The sequence below is a fragment of the Lactuca sativa genome, chromosome 2, assembly GCF_002870075.4.
Source record: "Lactuca sativa cultivar Salinas chromosome 2, Lsat_Salinas_v11, whole genome shotgun sequence".
Lineage (NCBI taxonomy): Eukaryota > Viridiplantae > Streptophyta > Magnoliopsida > Asterales > Asteraceae > Lactuca > Lactuca sativa.
This window is the reverse complement of record NC_056624.2, coordinates 27,315,075-27,332,534: the sequence shown is the minus strand read 5'-3', so window position 1 is coordinate 27,332,534 and position 17,460 is coordinate 27,315,075.

Here is a 17,460-nt window from a genome sequence, read left to right as displayed (position 1 = left end):
GCTATAAAACATCTGATACAACTTGGGAGAATACGAAAGCACCAACAACCAAATAAAGTCTGACACAACGCCCTATTTATAGACTTGACTTACAACCGTAAGGTGTTTATGGCCATAAGGAGTTTACGGCCGTAAACACATCTTGACCGTAAACTCATGACAAAAACATTCTGGCTACACATCTACTGCTATCAACTATTATGCCTAGACCAAACCACTATACAGGGTCTTTCATACCACATTGTTTTTGTTAGGTCTAAATTTATGGTTTATACTTTTATTTTCTAGGAATTTATAGTTTTCGGTCTAGGACTGAAATCCCCATGAGTTTATTTGTTGTTTGGACCGAAATCAAATGTGATTTTGGTCAAGCTATTGGGTTTTCGGTTTGGGCTTTGTACTTTGGGTCCAGGTATATATGTATATATATATATATATATATATATATATATATATGCATGTATGTATGTATGTATGTATATATATATATATATATATATATATATATATACACACACATATATAGTCATTAAAGGCATGAATGAGTGACTAGAGAAGAGGGTGGAACGTGATTTGGGGGCTACCACTTACAAGGAACATGTTTTAGAGAGAGAAAGAAGAGAGAACGTGTGTGTGTGAATCTTGTGTATTGGATTATTATTGAATATTATTATGTGCAATGAAGATTCATCTTGTTCTTCTTCGTCTTCTTCTTCTTCTTCTTGTGTATTCTATCTTGCATCATTTACTTGATTCGGATTTTGCACCATCAAGTGGATCTGATTGATACATCAAAGCGAATTTGGGACTTACAAGTTGTATCAGGGCGTGGATCATATCAATCAAATTGGCAAGATATTAAAAGTTTTTGGATTTTTTTCTCTTGGAGTTTTTGACGTTTTTTATTTGTTTTGGACGAAATATTTGCTGTTTGTTCTTCGTGTTCTTCATAATTTTGAGTTTTTGCGTTAAATATTAAAAAAATCGTGTTTTTGGTCGTAATCTGCAAGACCCCGGCGGCTATTCTCGGTCTCTGATAGGGTTTCCACAGCATTTTCGGCCAGCAACGATTTCAGTGGAGCATCTGCGAGGGTTTGCGGTGGAGCGTCCGAAGGTTCTCGGTGAGAGGGTTTGCGGTGCGCGGTTCTCGGCCTCGGAGTTCTCGGCTCGCACGTGTCCGGTTCCGATTTCGGTCTTGTGTTTTGTGACAATCTGAAATTTCCATTCTGTACAAACTATATCACTTCAATAGAAGTTATAGCAGTCATAGTTAATTTTCAGACTTCCTCGTGTAAGCTTGAGTAATTCGGGGTTTACACTTCAGGAGATATCAGGAGAGTGGATGCACTAGGGTTTAGTGCAACTATATTATTCCATCACTCTATTATATTAGAGGTCATTTCAGGAATAAAAATATTTTCTGCCAAAAATATCTCAGGACTATAAATAGAATTCTGAACCAAATTCATTCATTATTCACATTTCCAACTAGAGAAAAGCCATTTTCTCTCTCATGGATCTTCGCGTTTTTATCCCAAATCGTGAGTACCTCTTTCTAGTAGTGTTAGAAAGCATTATATGTAGTTATATCATGATTTAGAAGGCTAAATCACTAGATTTAGGAGTTTACTCCCCAAGGTGTTCTTGGGCGGTAAACTCCCGAAACAAAGCCGAGACCGACCCTTATGTTATACAACTGCCTTAGACTCATATGTATGTGTGTTAAGGACAAGAAACAACCATAAATCACCCAAGTTTGGGGAGTTCACAGCCCAAGAGTTTCTTAGGCCGTAAACTCCCTTTTCAAGCTCAAAATGGTGATTTAAGGACTCTAAGACTTTAAGGCTTGTATCTAGACTATTTTCCCATGTAGTGTAAGGCCTTAAACACCTCAAACAACACAAAAAAATGTGAGTTTACGGCCCAAGTGTATCTTAGGCCGTAAACTCCATAAGAATGGACAAAAGGGGTGTTTTTAAGACACCTAAAGCCCTAGACCTTTAGAAGAAATTGTTTCCACTTAAATGAAGGACCAAAACTCACCAAAATCACTTATCAAAGTGAGTTTATGGCCAAGAGAATGCTCTTGGGCCGTAAACTCAAAAGAATGGCACCAAAGTGTGCCTAGGGTCCTCATTAGCTTTAAACAATTGTCTAGAACATGTCCTTCAAAAGCAAGAGGCTTGAAAACAACAAAAACACCATATACTTAGAGTTTACGGCCGTAAACTCTAAGGGGAATGGCCTCAGGGTCGTAAACTCCTATTTGGAGTATTTCTAGACCTCAAACCCTTCCAAGGACTTAGCCGCCAAGTTGGAATTATTCTAGGAACCATTTGGGACTTCAAAACACACCATACCCCCATGGTTGGGAGTTTACGGCCGTAAACTCAAGAGTGTACAACCATAAACTCCATGTATGATGGTGTATGGGGAGTAAACTCACTTATAGGGTCCTTTGGAACCCTAAACACAAGTGCCTTGCCCACATTAGCTTAGATGCAATCCTTAGGGCCTAAAACACTTATAAAAAGTCTTTAAATTGTGTCTAGGATGTCTTAACATTTTCAATTAGTGATTTAAGTCTAACTGAATGCATATATGTGTGATTATATGTTCATTATGATCGTAGTGTGTGTACAAGTCCTCGCTTGACACCTAGCAATCCGATACCGTCCAGTTCATCCCAATCACCAACTACAGGTAAGTTCATACCCCTAATCAATGTTTTAAATGATTTTAAATGCTTTAATGGGGGGGGGGATACAAGTAGAAACAAACATGTTATTAAATCATTGATATGTATTTTATAACTGTGTTTGTCATTTAACAGATTTCACATACTACAAAATGTGATGCATGAAATGGTTTTAAATCTTAAAAACACATTGTTATCAAAAGTTTTACCTTTGAAATGTATATTAAAATGACGTCAAGTTATTGTTAATCATTGTTCAAAACACATAAGATGTCTTACAAAACCATTTTACATTCTTGAACTAAACTATGCATATACACTTATATTCTTATATCTGTATTGATGTTATAGTTTGCATCTTTCATTTAGTTTCCCACACCCTTGAGTAGTAAGAGTGTGTAAACTTACATGATCAACTAGTTAGATTACAGTAAATTATCATAGGGATAATTTGAAGGTAAGAAAACATTATTCCTATTACAAGGAATCACACAAGAGTCAGTTCATTCATGAGTCTTTACTAGTACCTTACCTGATACATGAGTACCTTTACATATGTTTACCTGATACATGAACACATTACATGAGTACCTTTACGTTGATACCTTTACCTGTGTATACTTATTTGAATATTTGTATCACGAATTGCGAGGATAATTTATTAGTACCTTCTGTGTAAATTATCCTGCATATCCCCAGTACCTCAGGATATCTAGAATATGACTCTATCCCCAGTACCTCGGGATATATGGACGGGACTAACCATTCCGGAACCCATCTGTTAGCAACAGTGGGTAATGAACATCTACGGATGCCTACGGTTATTACTTATACTAGGAGTACCTTTATAGGGACTAACCCTTCCTTCCACCTGCTGCTGCTACAGAGGACAATTGGACAATCTTCGGATGTTCATTAGGTTATATAGGTCGTGTTAACCCTAGTACCTTGGGATAGCAGTTACCTAGGCTGTGTTGGTCCTAGTACCCAGTGACAACACTTATAGTAGTACATTTTCCTTTTTACTTTATTTTGTGATACTTTCACATAAACGATGAGTTAGACTAAGTACTTCGGTACTAAGCAATTAAAGGAAAACTATCATTTTACAAACAAAACATTTGGGTCTTGGTAGAAGACTACATTGTCATAAACAAAACATTCGGGTCTTGGTAGAAGACTACATTGTCACAAATAAAACATTCGGGTCTTGGTTGAAGACTACATCTCAAACTGATAGAAAATAAGGGATTTTCTAGGGTTTTTTATACTTACATCAACATTTTCATTTAACGATTTACATGGCCTTCATAACAGATTTTCACAAACAAGGCAATGACACTTATATACTTATGAATTCACCATCTTTAAAGCTGATACTCGCTTTCAAAATAACTTGTATTCTCAGGTCATCAGTAGACAGGTACGGAGGCCAGGTTTTGAGAAGACGGAGCAGACAAGTCTCATCTTTATTTTGATTGTATATTCTTGGTGTCTTACTACAATGAAAGAACACACATGTATTAAAACTTTACTTATAATGCAATGGATGATGTTGTTGCTTGTTTATTATATTACACTGTTGTGATACTGTACATGACGTCCTCCACCCCTGAACGTTTCCGCCGTTCGTGGTTTTGGGGTGTGACACATTTTCGGTGAGAAGTTTTTTTCGGTGCGAGACTTCTCGGTGTGGATGAGAAGCCTCGCGATTTCGGTCTTAAAATCAATTTTTCAAATTTTGAAGTTTCGTTTTCGGCCTAAATTTTGACTTTTGATTTTTGACTTCCAAGTTTGAATTTTGACTTTCATTTTTTACCTTTGACTTTCAAAGTTCACTTTTGACTCTCAAGATTAATCTTTGACTTTTAACTTTGACTTTCTCGTTTAACTTTCATGTTTTAACGTTTGATCTTGAAATTTGACATTCAATTTTGACTTTTAGATTTGACTTTTAAGTTGGACTTTTAAGGTCGACTATCGAGGTTTCAAGTCAAAGGGTATTTTTTTTAAGTTTCACAATCTGTTTTATTTTTGATAGATTATCCTTTTTGGTGAAGAATGAGTTCCTCAACCACCAAGGTTAATCAAACATCATGTTCTTAGTCTTGTGAAGCTACAATTAAGCTTCTTCGTGATTAAATTGATATATTACGTAGAGACAATGAGGACCTTAAATATGAAGGATATACTCTTAGGAAGGCCCAAAAACCCATAAAAGAACAACTAGAGGAAAAAACAAAGGACTTTAGAAAACTTCAAGAAGAATATAGTAATAAATGTGAAAACTATAACTATGTTACGAGACAGCTTGCCAACTTGACACATAGAAAAATAAGTTTGAAAATGTTGAATTTAATTTTAAAAAATTTGATGTGTCTTGTAAGAAAGTTGAGACTATGATTGAAAAACAATTAAAATTTAAAGATAATCAAAATAAGGGTCTAGGGTATCACAGTGTTCCACTTCCCTTCAATGACAACAATACCCCACCCATTGAAATCAATGAGGAAGAGACATCTACTCAGTTTGGTTCACCCCCTATACCACCTTCAGTTAAGACTAAACAATCAAGCCCAAATGAGAATATTGAGGTAAACAATACTGATGATTCTACTTCATGTGCAGGTAAAGTAGCAGAGGATGAGAATAAGGAGAACATAAACAATTCTAGTTTTGTTGATTCTGTTGATTGCCCAACCAATGTCTCCTTGAACTCTGAATATGTTGCTTCTAATTCGGTTACTTCTAATAAACCCGCTGTTGGTAAATACATGCCACCAAAACAAGTGAAACAGACTGCTTGCTGTAAGTGTGCTTGTGGGAACAATCAGAGACAAGGCATGGGTATGCTACCAGGGACAGGTAGAAACAACTTCTATGTGAAGAAACATACTTGTTTTCACTATGGAACACCTGGATACATTGCTAGAAATTGTCCAAATCATGTATATGTTCCTGTTGGATTAGTGTCTAAGTCCATAACTATAATTGGTATGTACTTGACCCGAATCGGCATGATCCATTTGGGTTGCATGGCATCGGAACATTTGGATACACCGTTTGTAAGGAGAAGACATTTGTGACATATCAATATATTATAAGTTCTAATATATTAATACGAAATCATGTTATTTAATTATTATTGATCAAGATTTAATTTGGACTTAATTTAGTGATCAAAGAGAGACTAATTAAATATATGGGGATTGATTGTGTAACTCATTCATTCTTATATATGTGAGCTTATGATCCATGATTCCTTATGTTGGATTTAACCCATATGGTGATCCATGGATTCTCCATGGAGGTTAAAACCTATGGAGCATAAGGAATGGGAAAAGTTATGGGTTACATGGTGTAACACTAATGTGCACACTATATAAGGACCCCTTTAGCTCAAGAAATTGGCACTTGTGATACATATATGAGGGCTAACCGATTTGAGGATGAGTGTCTTCTTCTCATTGTTATTCCATGTGTTGGTGATGTTGTGCGAACCATTTGAGGTGTCACACTTGGGGCACTAAGATCTCGAGCTTCATGGAGTCAAGCTACATCAACAAGGTATGTATTCTATCTATTTTATTACCCAAGTATCAATAATTGTATGCTAGCTAGGGTAATACCTTGGAATGTTCATATTTGCATGTATAATATAGAAAACATAGATCCAAGGTATTTAGGGTTGCATGTACACTTAGGAGTGTTAGAATTCTCAAAACCCAACAGTGGTATCAGAGCCTAGGCTTGTTTTCAATTATACTTGATGCAAAGTGCTGAAAAATATTGAAAAAGTCGATTTTCGGGCTGTCTGGGCACTGGACTTGCCGAGTACACTAATGGACTAGCCGAGTCCATGAGGAAACTCATCATAATCGTCAAGTAGGTTCATACACTCGACGAGTAGGACCCCCTGACATCATATTTTCGACTTTTAAGGCTGGAATTGGACTATAATCATTACCCTAAGCTGTTTTTGAACCTATAAACTGGTTTTTGATGTGGTAATGTTCATTTTAATCCAATTTCAACGATAATTGTCTATAGATTCACCTTTTGTAATAGTTTAATGGTTAGGCTAATTACATGAAAAAGTTTGATTGAATTATCTTCTTATTATGAGTTGCTTAGATTAATAGAAAAAGTTATGTGAAATTGTTGTTTTCAATCCAAATTAATCTAAGAGTTGATTCTAAAATGTGCTCTTGTAACTTGTCCTCAAGTTATGTGAAAAGTCACATTTAAGATTCATAAAACTCATAAAGTTTTCCATAAGTTATGAATAAGGAAGAGTCACATTCTTTTAATGGTTTAAAGTCTTCCATAACTTGTCCTCAAGTTTTAGAACTTGAAGATTTTTTTTAATTAAAAATACTTTAAACTCATAAGTTATGGAATTGAATAGTTTTTGAATTGTTTCAAAACTTTCCCTCAAGTTTTGGAATTTGAGAAGTTTTCCCATGAATACAAAAATTGCAAGTTAAGCCCTTAAAATTTTAAAAGTTAAATTCAACCCTTATACTTTATAATACTATAAGTTAATAATATGTGTATATATATATATATATATATATATATATATATATATGTATGTATGTATAAGAGCAATTCGTCTTACCATTAGTAGGCCTCATTCACGAAGCTGGTCTATAAGGGGGGTATAAGGTTACTACCTATAAAATGGTAGTTTAATGGGTGTCCACTCTCACCCACCGCTTCCTTGACTGGTGGAGGTCATTAGCCGAACGTGTAGGACAAGGACTTCAATTCTTCCTTCATTATAAGTATAATTATAAATACTAAGTAACTAAACACTTATAAATTCCCAATCTTAGTTACTTAGGAAGATATGAATAAGATGCTAATCCATTAAATTACACTTTGCACTTTGTTTCAGCCGTTAGTGGAGTGTGTGTGGTTAACCGGCACACTAATTGGTTTTAACAAGGTAGGAAAAGGGATTCTTAAAGTTTATCATAGGCCGGTGGAGCGTGTGTGGTTAACCGACACGTCGGTTGAGTGATAAACATTTAAGAGTACCAAGTAATTTGCATGGTTACTTCACACCTTGTTTTGTCATTCTCGGCATCCCAGTCACAAAACCTGAAGGGCACACTCGAGATTGAAACATGCCATTGAAAAGTTCAATGAATCTCAAAATAATCTTGGAGTTACAAAAACCAATTAAAACCTAATAATACATTTCGTTTATCTTGGTGGAAATTGGTGAATCGTCATTCACCTACCTTCAAATATTTTATAGCTTGGATTACGGCATTCCTCTTCCAAGTTATAAAATAGTTTGTTTGGTCCTAGCCTTAATATTTCATATTGGGTGTTATATTAAGGACTTTAGATCAACTATCTTGAATATCTCCTAAAAGATGTCTAGTTCAGACATCTATGATCTTCCCAAATCTCTTTGGAACTTCACTTCCTCCACCTCCTCCAATTATTCTCCCTAACCCACAAGTTCAAGGTCACTCAAGACCTATTGGGAAGCAAGGTCTATGTGTGATCGCATCTTGGAGATGAAGTCACATATTGACAAGCTGGGAGAGTTGGGTGTCAAAGTCTTAAGAAAGTTGGATGTTCAATCACTTTCTAAGTCACATAGTGGGTTCCTTTGGGACTACTATGAAACAGACTATGACATGAACCTTAATGATCTTATCTATTTGCTTGGTGCTGCTGAATCAACAATGATTTGAGAACTAGTAAAGCAAATTTGATTAGGAGATCAACTTCCCAATGGACATTGACGATGGTAACATTGGAAAAGGCTTTCTCTTCCAAATGGAAATGGATCGGACACAGTCAACTCGATTGACCAATTGGTAAAAAGAAAGGCTAAGTCTGAAATAGTCCCATATACCATTCCCAAAGAGTCCATATGTTTCTCTTGCCAAAGGAATGAGCATTGATTGCGAAGCTGCCTATTTACCTGAAAGATCTTAAGGCTGATCAAGTCAAGAATTTTGACTCTACTTCAGGTAAAGTACACTATCTAACTCTGTTAAGTTTCTATTCTGAAATTCTTATTACATGATGTGACTGTGTCACATGTTGATGTTTTAAGAATAAAAGAAAAGTGAAGAAACTTAAAGGAAGTATATGCTGATTCTGATCGCGAAGATGGATTTCGATCGCATGGTTCGGTGATCGGAATTTTGAGATGTTGCTTAGGAGTTTTGATATATTGCTTAGGAATAGATAACAACAAGTTTTCCATATGCTTTTGCTCTGTAAGGATAAGTTTTTCCACAAAATTTTAAAAATAAAATGAAAATGTTTGATTTTATTTATTCTAAGTATCCTTACAATCCCATTTGTGGAAAAATGTTGCGTATATGATTCCATTGATAGCAATATTGGAAAATGAATTTGATTCTTACATTTGTGGTAGTATATAAATTTACCAAATAAGGAAAGATTCTCATCACCCAAGTTCTCAATTGGACTGAAACTTGGAATCATGAAAGTTGTATAGTATGTTGAATGAGAATTTTCATCTTTGGAAAATTAAGACTAATTCCTTGTTCACATGTATATGTGAGTCAAGTGAAGGACTAAGGGATCGAGTACACATTCTTGTGCACCAATCAAGTCCACCACAAAGATCGTTAAGACTATTCGTCATGATTTACTAAAGTTAAGTAAATATGGTTTTACTTACCAGATTAAGTATAATACTGAAACATTGGAAAAGTTTCGTTGTATGGCAGAACGAATGAGAAGAATCAAATTGGGCAGAAAGATAAAAGTTTCTGAAATCTGATAAGATGGAGAGTAACGTAGTATCATGTTTTGTGATCATCTTAATGGTTAAAGAACCATATCACAATTGGTCTTCTAAGGACATCTTAGTGCATTCTTATGGCTAAGAAGGGGAGTCATGAATTGTTGAAATGGTTAAATCAAGAAGATGAGTCATACTTCGTTCCAAAACAAGTCTTAGAGTCATACTCCAAGATTGTAACTTGAGTGACACATCTTAAAGATGGTTTATAACACTTTTCAAATGTAAGAGTAAAATGTTTTGTACCCTTGTACATTTAAAATTGGTAAGTTGTGATGTTTTGGATAAAACAAAGACCAACCAAGGCCAATTGTGTGAAGCGTTTGTCTTGATAAAGAATCCGCACTCTCTTTTCAATGTTTGGCAAGATAGTCTTATATGTCAAGAGGATAGTGGGAGTCTTAAAGATCCTGAAAGAATTTCAAGATCTAATCAAGAATAAAAACCTATAGTTTGACACTAGCACACGACGTGAGGTTTATAACCTATTGTGTTGACATATTTCTATTTCTGTGCCCATTCCAGTTAAAGTTGGCTTTGCATATGAGTTTTGAGAGTTCTCAGTTGGTTGCATAACAACTTGGAACCAATGGCAGGCCCTTGTGCTGCCAGGTGGCATGAAATTAAGATTGAGTTCAATCCATATGAGTTTGGATTTGTCATTATCCTTGTCTTGCGATTATGGTTTTACGAAATTCACATATACCATAAAATCTAAGTGTCATAAGGTTTCTCTCCGATTCATGAAAATGATGGTGATGAAACACTTTCACTAAGTAGATTTTAAGTAGATAACAGTTGCGATATTTGCATTCTCAAAGTCGTTGGTGCAGCGTGTGTGGTTAACTGACACACTAACATGGACTTGTGACAAATGGAAAAGGTCTAAACAACTGAGACTATGATTACGACATCCATTTTCATAGTTCTAAAAATTGTTTAGGCACACATGTGAGTTATCTAAGGAAAGGTGTATGATTTTGATAAAATCTTATCAAAGCATCTCGTATCAGAATTCTGAATTTTGGAAAGAAAGCCAATAAAGTATTGAGTTCTAGAAGTCCAACTGATTTTTGAGTACATGTCAAAGTTAGTAGGAGCATAAGTGTTATGCTAATAATCATCATGTTAGTGGGAGCATGATAATTATGATAAGTATTGCAAGTTAGCAATGTTAACTATAGAAAAACAAAAGTTCAATTGGGAAAAGTTGTTTTTGCTATAACTAAGGGAGAGGACATTATACTTCATTTCAATTCTAAAAGCTTAGATTGAGGTTTTAATCATCTTTTAGTCAAGGATATATATGAATTTTGTGTTGGAATGACTCAACATAAGGAAATTCTATATATGGGTCCATTATTTGCGTTCTAAGTCTCGTTTATGATTATGGCATCCCTTTTCATAATCTAAATTATGAGAACTTGGCAAATAGAAATATTATAACAAAAGGACTGGTCCAGTATCATGTCTATATGTGAGACATCATGAATTGTGTCCCACATGCTTCGGATATAGAATCGATTGCATGTGCTATAATATTCATCCTTTCTAAAATTTTCCAAATGCCTAGAGCATTAAGAAGGGAAAAGGTCTAGAATTGGATATGACTAAAATGATTAAGTAATTGTCGAGGACAATCTAAGGTTTACAAAAGATTGGTTTCTCAAGGATAGTTGGAAGTATAGTGTTAATTTTGGAAGGACCATATTGACATATTCTGAAAAGAGGCAACTCTTGTTCAGAAGTGATAGTCAAAATGGGAATATGGAAATGTTTCCGTAGGTGGGAGTTATTCAATTTGTGTAAGATTAGAAAAAATTAATGCAAGAAGGATGTTTCCAAGAAGTTGATCTCCATTGGAATACTCTGTAATGTCTGTTGACAAGTCTTTGTGACTTTGCTCATAACCATTACAAGAGGATCAGTGCATATAAGTTTAGAATCTAACATATTTAGGAAAATGGAAGGAATTTGGAGTTCTTGCATTTTCGGTAAGGATTTGGGATTATGAAATGAGAATCATTGGAATTATGTTCAATCAATCTATTTCACAAAATAAAGATCATAGACAAACTTAGTGTGCATACTTGATGTATGGCATAACTAATGTTTGGAAAACATAGTGTGAATACTTGGTGTATGGCATGACAAGTGTTTTGAAAAACATAGTGTACAAGCTTGGAGCATGGGACAACTATTGTTTTAATACAAGTATAAAATTGATAGTTTGAAACAGTATGCAATGAATAATGTGTAATCAATAAGGTGATAAATAAAAGTTGTTTTATTTATATTCATATGTTCTAAGACCGTATTGGATTCAATGGTTCTTGTGTTTCATTTTGCATGTTTTGACTTCCAGAATAACAAGGTCGTTCTTCCTGAATGACTAAGTTATTCAAACCATCCACAGTCGGTCATATGTTGGAAGTAGATATGAATCAAGACTGTCATGGGTTGGCTTGTAGAGGTCTAAGATGATGGACAAAGCGGTGCTACAACACTCATGAGTGCTCATAAGTTCTGAGTATTGGATCCAACCCACGCTCATTTGACTCACTTCATGGATTTTATCACGAGTGATCATGAGACGATAATATCTTATATTCTTCAAACCTAGAGATATGAGTTGTTACTATGAGTTGGTTATACATTGATTTCCCGAAAACGCATTGGTAACTCGATGTTATAAAACATGTCTTTGTGTATGATTCAACAAGTAGTAGAAGAAGCCATATGAGTCGAAGTTTATCCATTCCTTTTACCTTTGGGATAAAAGTGATATATGTGGGCCCCTCGATGATTTAGTGATGAAAAATATAAGTGCTCGGCCGGGCCTGGACTGATTTGATTTATTCAATTAGTCAGTCATCATAAATCGGAAATCAAGAAACAACAAATGGATAGAGAGAATGATTTATAATCCATGTCTCAATCCATATGATATCTAGAATGGAGGAATATATGATCCCTTATCTAATGGACTAGTCATTGACAAAGGTCAGAGTTCATCGACGAGGTCAGAATTCGACAGCGGCTTTTGAGAGCTACGATTGCCAGTTGGTTCTTGAAGTCATACGCAATAGTAGTTTTAGACTTATCCAAGTGGGACACTATTGGATTAGTGTCTAAGTCCATAACTATAATTGGTATGTACTTGACTCGACTCGGCATGGTCCCTTTGGATTGCATGGCATCAGAACATTTGGATAGACCGTTTGTGAGGAGAAGACATTGGTTACATATTAATATACTATAAGTTCTAATATATTAACATGAAATCATGTTATTTAATTCTTACAGATCAAGAATTAATTTGGAATTAATTTAGTGATCAAAAAGAGACTAATTCAATATATGGGGATTGATTGTATAAATCATTCATTCTTATATATGTGGGTTTGTGATGATGGGGTTTAGCCATAAGAACTTTCCTATGTGCGCATGCAAAACCCTAATGCTTGGATCTAGGCTTTCTAATAAACATGCTTTGAATCCAAGACTTCTAATGACTAATTAGGTTAAATAACAACATTGAAACAGATCTAGAATCATACCTTTGAGTTCCTTGTTGATCTTGAGGTCTTGGAGCTTCTAGAGTCACAAATGTCACTCCTCTAATGGCTTACAAACACCAATAGCAAGGAAGATTATTTAGGAGAGAGGAGAGGGGAGGAAATCGGCCAGGGTTCTCTTGCTTTAGGAGAGGTGCCGATTTCCCTTAGCTATGGGGTCTATTTATACTTGTAGACTCCTTAAGGGTTACAACCTAAACCCTAATTGGATAATCTTCTCTTAAGGCTATCCAAATCCTTTCCATAGATAAGCCTTGGACGATTTTGAAGCTATCCTAGCTTCTAGAATCCGTCCCTAGCATATCCATAAGGATTTACAGTCTAAAGCTTAACTATCAAACAATTGACAGTTTATACCCCTTTATTTAATTAATCTCTTTAAGTCACGAAATTAATTCTAATTAATTCTATGACTTATATTAATCAAATAACAATATATTATTCATTATATTATTCTCATAATATATTAATAATATTTACTCTCTCGTAATAAATCATCCTATCAAGTTGCTAAGGTGAAGGCAACCCAAAAGGACTATGCACAACTGGGTCAAATACTTGCTTAATATAGTTGCAGCCTTAGACAATATTCCAACAGTCTCCCACTTGGATAAGTCTAGTAACTATATTCACAAGTACAATTCAGTTTGCAATCGTAGCTCTCAAAGACGCTCTCAAACTCTGATCTAATCAATCTTGTCCTTTAGATAAGGGAACGTACAGTCCTCTGTTAGATATCATGCTGACAATCCTATGGAATGGTTAGTCAAGCATTTAGGTTTCTCGATCTCTGATTTATTTGACATAGAACTTAATCGAACACATCAATTCAGTTCTGACCGGGCCCGGCACATAAGTCAAATCAAATCATCGAGCGGCCGAGATATCGCTTTTACCTTCTTAGATAAAAGTTACAGATAAACTTTGACTTATATGCATTTACTTATTCATTAACCAACTATAAACAACAATACGTTTTATAACACCGAGTTACTAATGCGCTATGTCTAACACCATTTAGACATTCTACACACCAATTCATGACAATCTTCATTCATATCTACTCCCAACATATGAACGATTGTGGACCATTTGAACAATTTCTATTATTCTTAATAATCTCAATTATTCTGGAAGTCAAAACATGCAAAATGAAACAATAGCTAAACAATTAACATAAGACAGTAACATTACTCATAAATAAAACTCCTTTATTTAATCATCAAATGTCAATTACATTTATCTATTACACGTTTCTAATACTATCTAATCTATGCTAATATCATCCTTCAGCCCAATACTCCTAGCATGTTGCAAGTGCTTAACCCTACTCAGTCCCTTCGTAAGCGGATCTGCTGGGTTATCTTCTGATGATATCCTCTTCACTACGAGTTGTCCTTCTTCTACACGATGTCTGATAAAGTGATATTTTCTGTCGATATGTCTTGATCTGCCATGATCCCTCGGTTCCTTGGTCAAGGAAACCGCGCCTTCGTTATCACAGAAAATCTCCATTGGCTCTTTTATGGCAGGAACAACTCCAAGATCACCGATGAAGTTCTTTAGCCATATTGCCTCCTTCGACGCTTCGCTCGCTGCAATGTACTCTGATTTGCACGTTGAATCAGCTACGGTCTCCTGTTTGGAACTCTTCCATGTTACTGCTCCTCCATTTAGGGTAAAGACCCAGCCCGACTGCGAACGATAGTTGTCCCTGTCGGTCTGAAAACTGGCGTCACTATACCCTCGCACCTTCAAGTCATCACTCCCTCCGAGGACTAAGAACCATTCCTTCGTCCTCCGAAGGTACTTAAGGATGTTTTTCACCGCAATCCAATGTGCTTTGCCAAGATTCCCTTGATATCTGCTAACCATGCTCAAAGCGAAGGCTACATCATGGCGAGTACAAGTCATAGTGTACATGATGGAGCCAACTACGGAAGCGTATGGTACTCGGCTCATTTCTGCTATCTCAGCTTCGGTACTCGGACTTTGAGTCTTACTCAATTTGGCATTACTTTGTATCGGTAGTTCACCCTTCTTTGAGTTTTCCATACTAAAACGTTTTAGTACCTTCTCTAAGTAAGTATTCTGACTAAGTCCAATTAGTCTCTTACTTCTTTCTCTTACTATCCTTATTCCCAAAATGTAAGAAGCCTTTCCGAGGTCCTTCATAGCGAAGCACTTCCCGAGCCAGGACTTAACCTCCTGCAGAGTCGGGATGTCATTTCCTATGAGTAATATGTCATCGACATATAGAACGAGAAAGCTTACTATACTCCCACTGGCTTTGACATATACACAAGATTCGTCTTCGCTTCGTACAAAACCAAATTCTTTGACTTTCTCATCGAAGCAAAGATTCCATCTGCGAGACGCTTGCTTAAGACCATAAATGGACTTCTTAAGCTTACACACTCTATTCGGATGCTTCGGATCCACAAACCCCTCTGGCTGAGCCATGTAAACATCCTCAGCCAACTTTCCGTTAAGGAAAGCGTTCTTGACATCCATTTGCCAAATCTCATAATCATGAAATGCGGCAATTGCTAGCATCACCCTAATAGATTTAATCTTCGCAACTGGTGAGAAGGTCTCATCATAGTCAATTCCGGGAGTTTGAGTAAAGCCCTTCGCAACCAATCGCACTTTATATGTGTGTACGTTACCATCCACGTCGGTCTTCTTCTTGAAGATCCATTTGCACCCAACGGTCTTACGTCCGGGCACATAATCAACCAAATTCCAAACTTGGTTATCATACATGGATTGGATCTCGCTATCCATTGCCTCTTTCCACTTTGCAGACTCCGAGCCTGCCATGGCTTCCTTATAGCTATTAGGTTCATCAAGGTTTACTAGTGTAACATCACTAATATACGTGTCCCCTTCGGTAGTAATATGAAATCCATAAAACTGGGGATGAACTCTAACTCTATCGGAACGTCTAAGAGGTAAGGATTCGTCAATCGGTTCAACCGGAGTTTCCTCCTCGGGTTGAATGCCAGCGGTAGAGGTTCCTTCATCTATCGACTCTTGAATCTCTTCAAGTTCGATTTGCCTCCCACTGTCTCCTTGGCTCATGAGTTCTCGCTCTCGGAAAACTCCTCTCCTCGCAACGAAGACAACATTGTCCTTCGGTCTATAGAAGAGATATCCAAAGGATGTCTGCGGGTAGCCGATGAAAATACATCGCTCACTTCGAGGTTCGAGCTTGTCGTGAGTATCTCGTCTTACGAAAGCCTCGCAACCCCAAACCTTGATATGTGCCAACGAGGGAGCTTTCCCTGTCCACATCTCGTGAGGTGTTTTGGCAACCTTCTTAGTAGGGACTCGGTTAAGGATATGGGCGGCAGTCTCTAAGGCATACCCCCAAAAAGAGATAGGTAGTGAAGCACGACTCATCATACAGCGAACCATATCCAATAAGGTTCGATTACGCCTTTCTGCCACACCATTCAACTGCGGTGTCCTAGGAGGCGTCAATTGTGAAACTATTCCACACTCCTTGAGATAATCGTGGAATTCAAGACTTAGGTACTCTCCTCCTCGATCGGATCGAAGCATCTTGATTTCCCTGCCCAATTGATTCTCCACTTCATTCTTGAACTCTTTGAATTTTTCAAAGGTTTCTGACTTTTGCTTGATTAAGTAGATATACCCATATCTACTATAGTCATCGGTAAAAGTCACATAGAAGCGGTTCCCATCCTTCGTGGTTGATCTAAACGGTCCACATACATTGGTATGTATTATGTCCAATAGACCCTCGCCCCTTTCACATGTACTCGTGAAGGGTGACTTAGTCATCTTTCCAAGTAAACAAGACTCGCATGTGTCATCTTCCCTAAGGTCGAATGACTCCAACACTCCATCCTTTTGGAGTTGGGCTATGCGTTTCTTGTTGACATGTCCAAGACGACAATGCCACAAGGATGCTTTATCCATACCAGTGGAAGAATCAATATTCAAAACATCATTTCCCAAGTTATCAACAATCATAACGGTTTCATATATTCCATTACATGGTATAACTTCAAAGTAAAAGACACCATTTAGATAAGCCAAAATAGAACCATTCTCATTATTAAAAGAAAATCTAAATCCTTGTCTATATAAACCATGAAATGAAATGATGTTTCTAGCCATTTCTGGCGAATAGCAACAATTTTTCAAATCTAAAACCAAACTATTCCTAAGCACTAAAGAATACACTCCAATCTTGGTCACAGGCGACGATCTTCTGTTCCCCATGATTATATTGATCCTTCCTTGCTCCACATCCCTACTTCTTCTTAGTCCCTGCACATTAGAACAAATGTGATAACCACAACCGGTATCAAGAACCCAAGAAATAGCATGATTAGAATCGTTAGATTTCA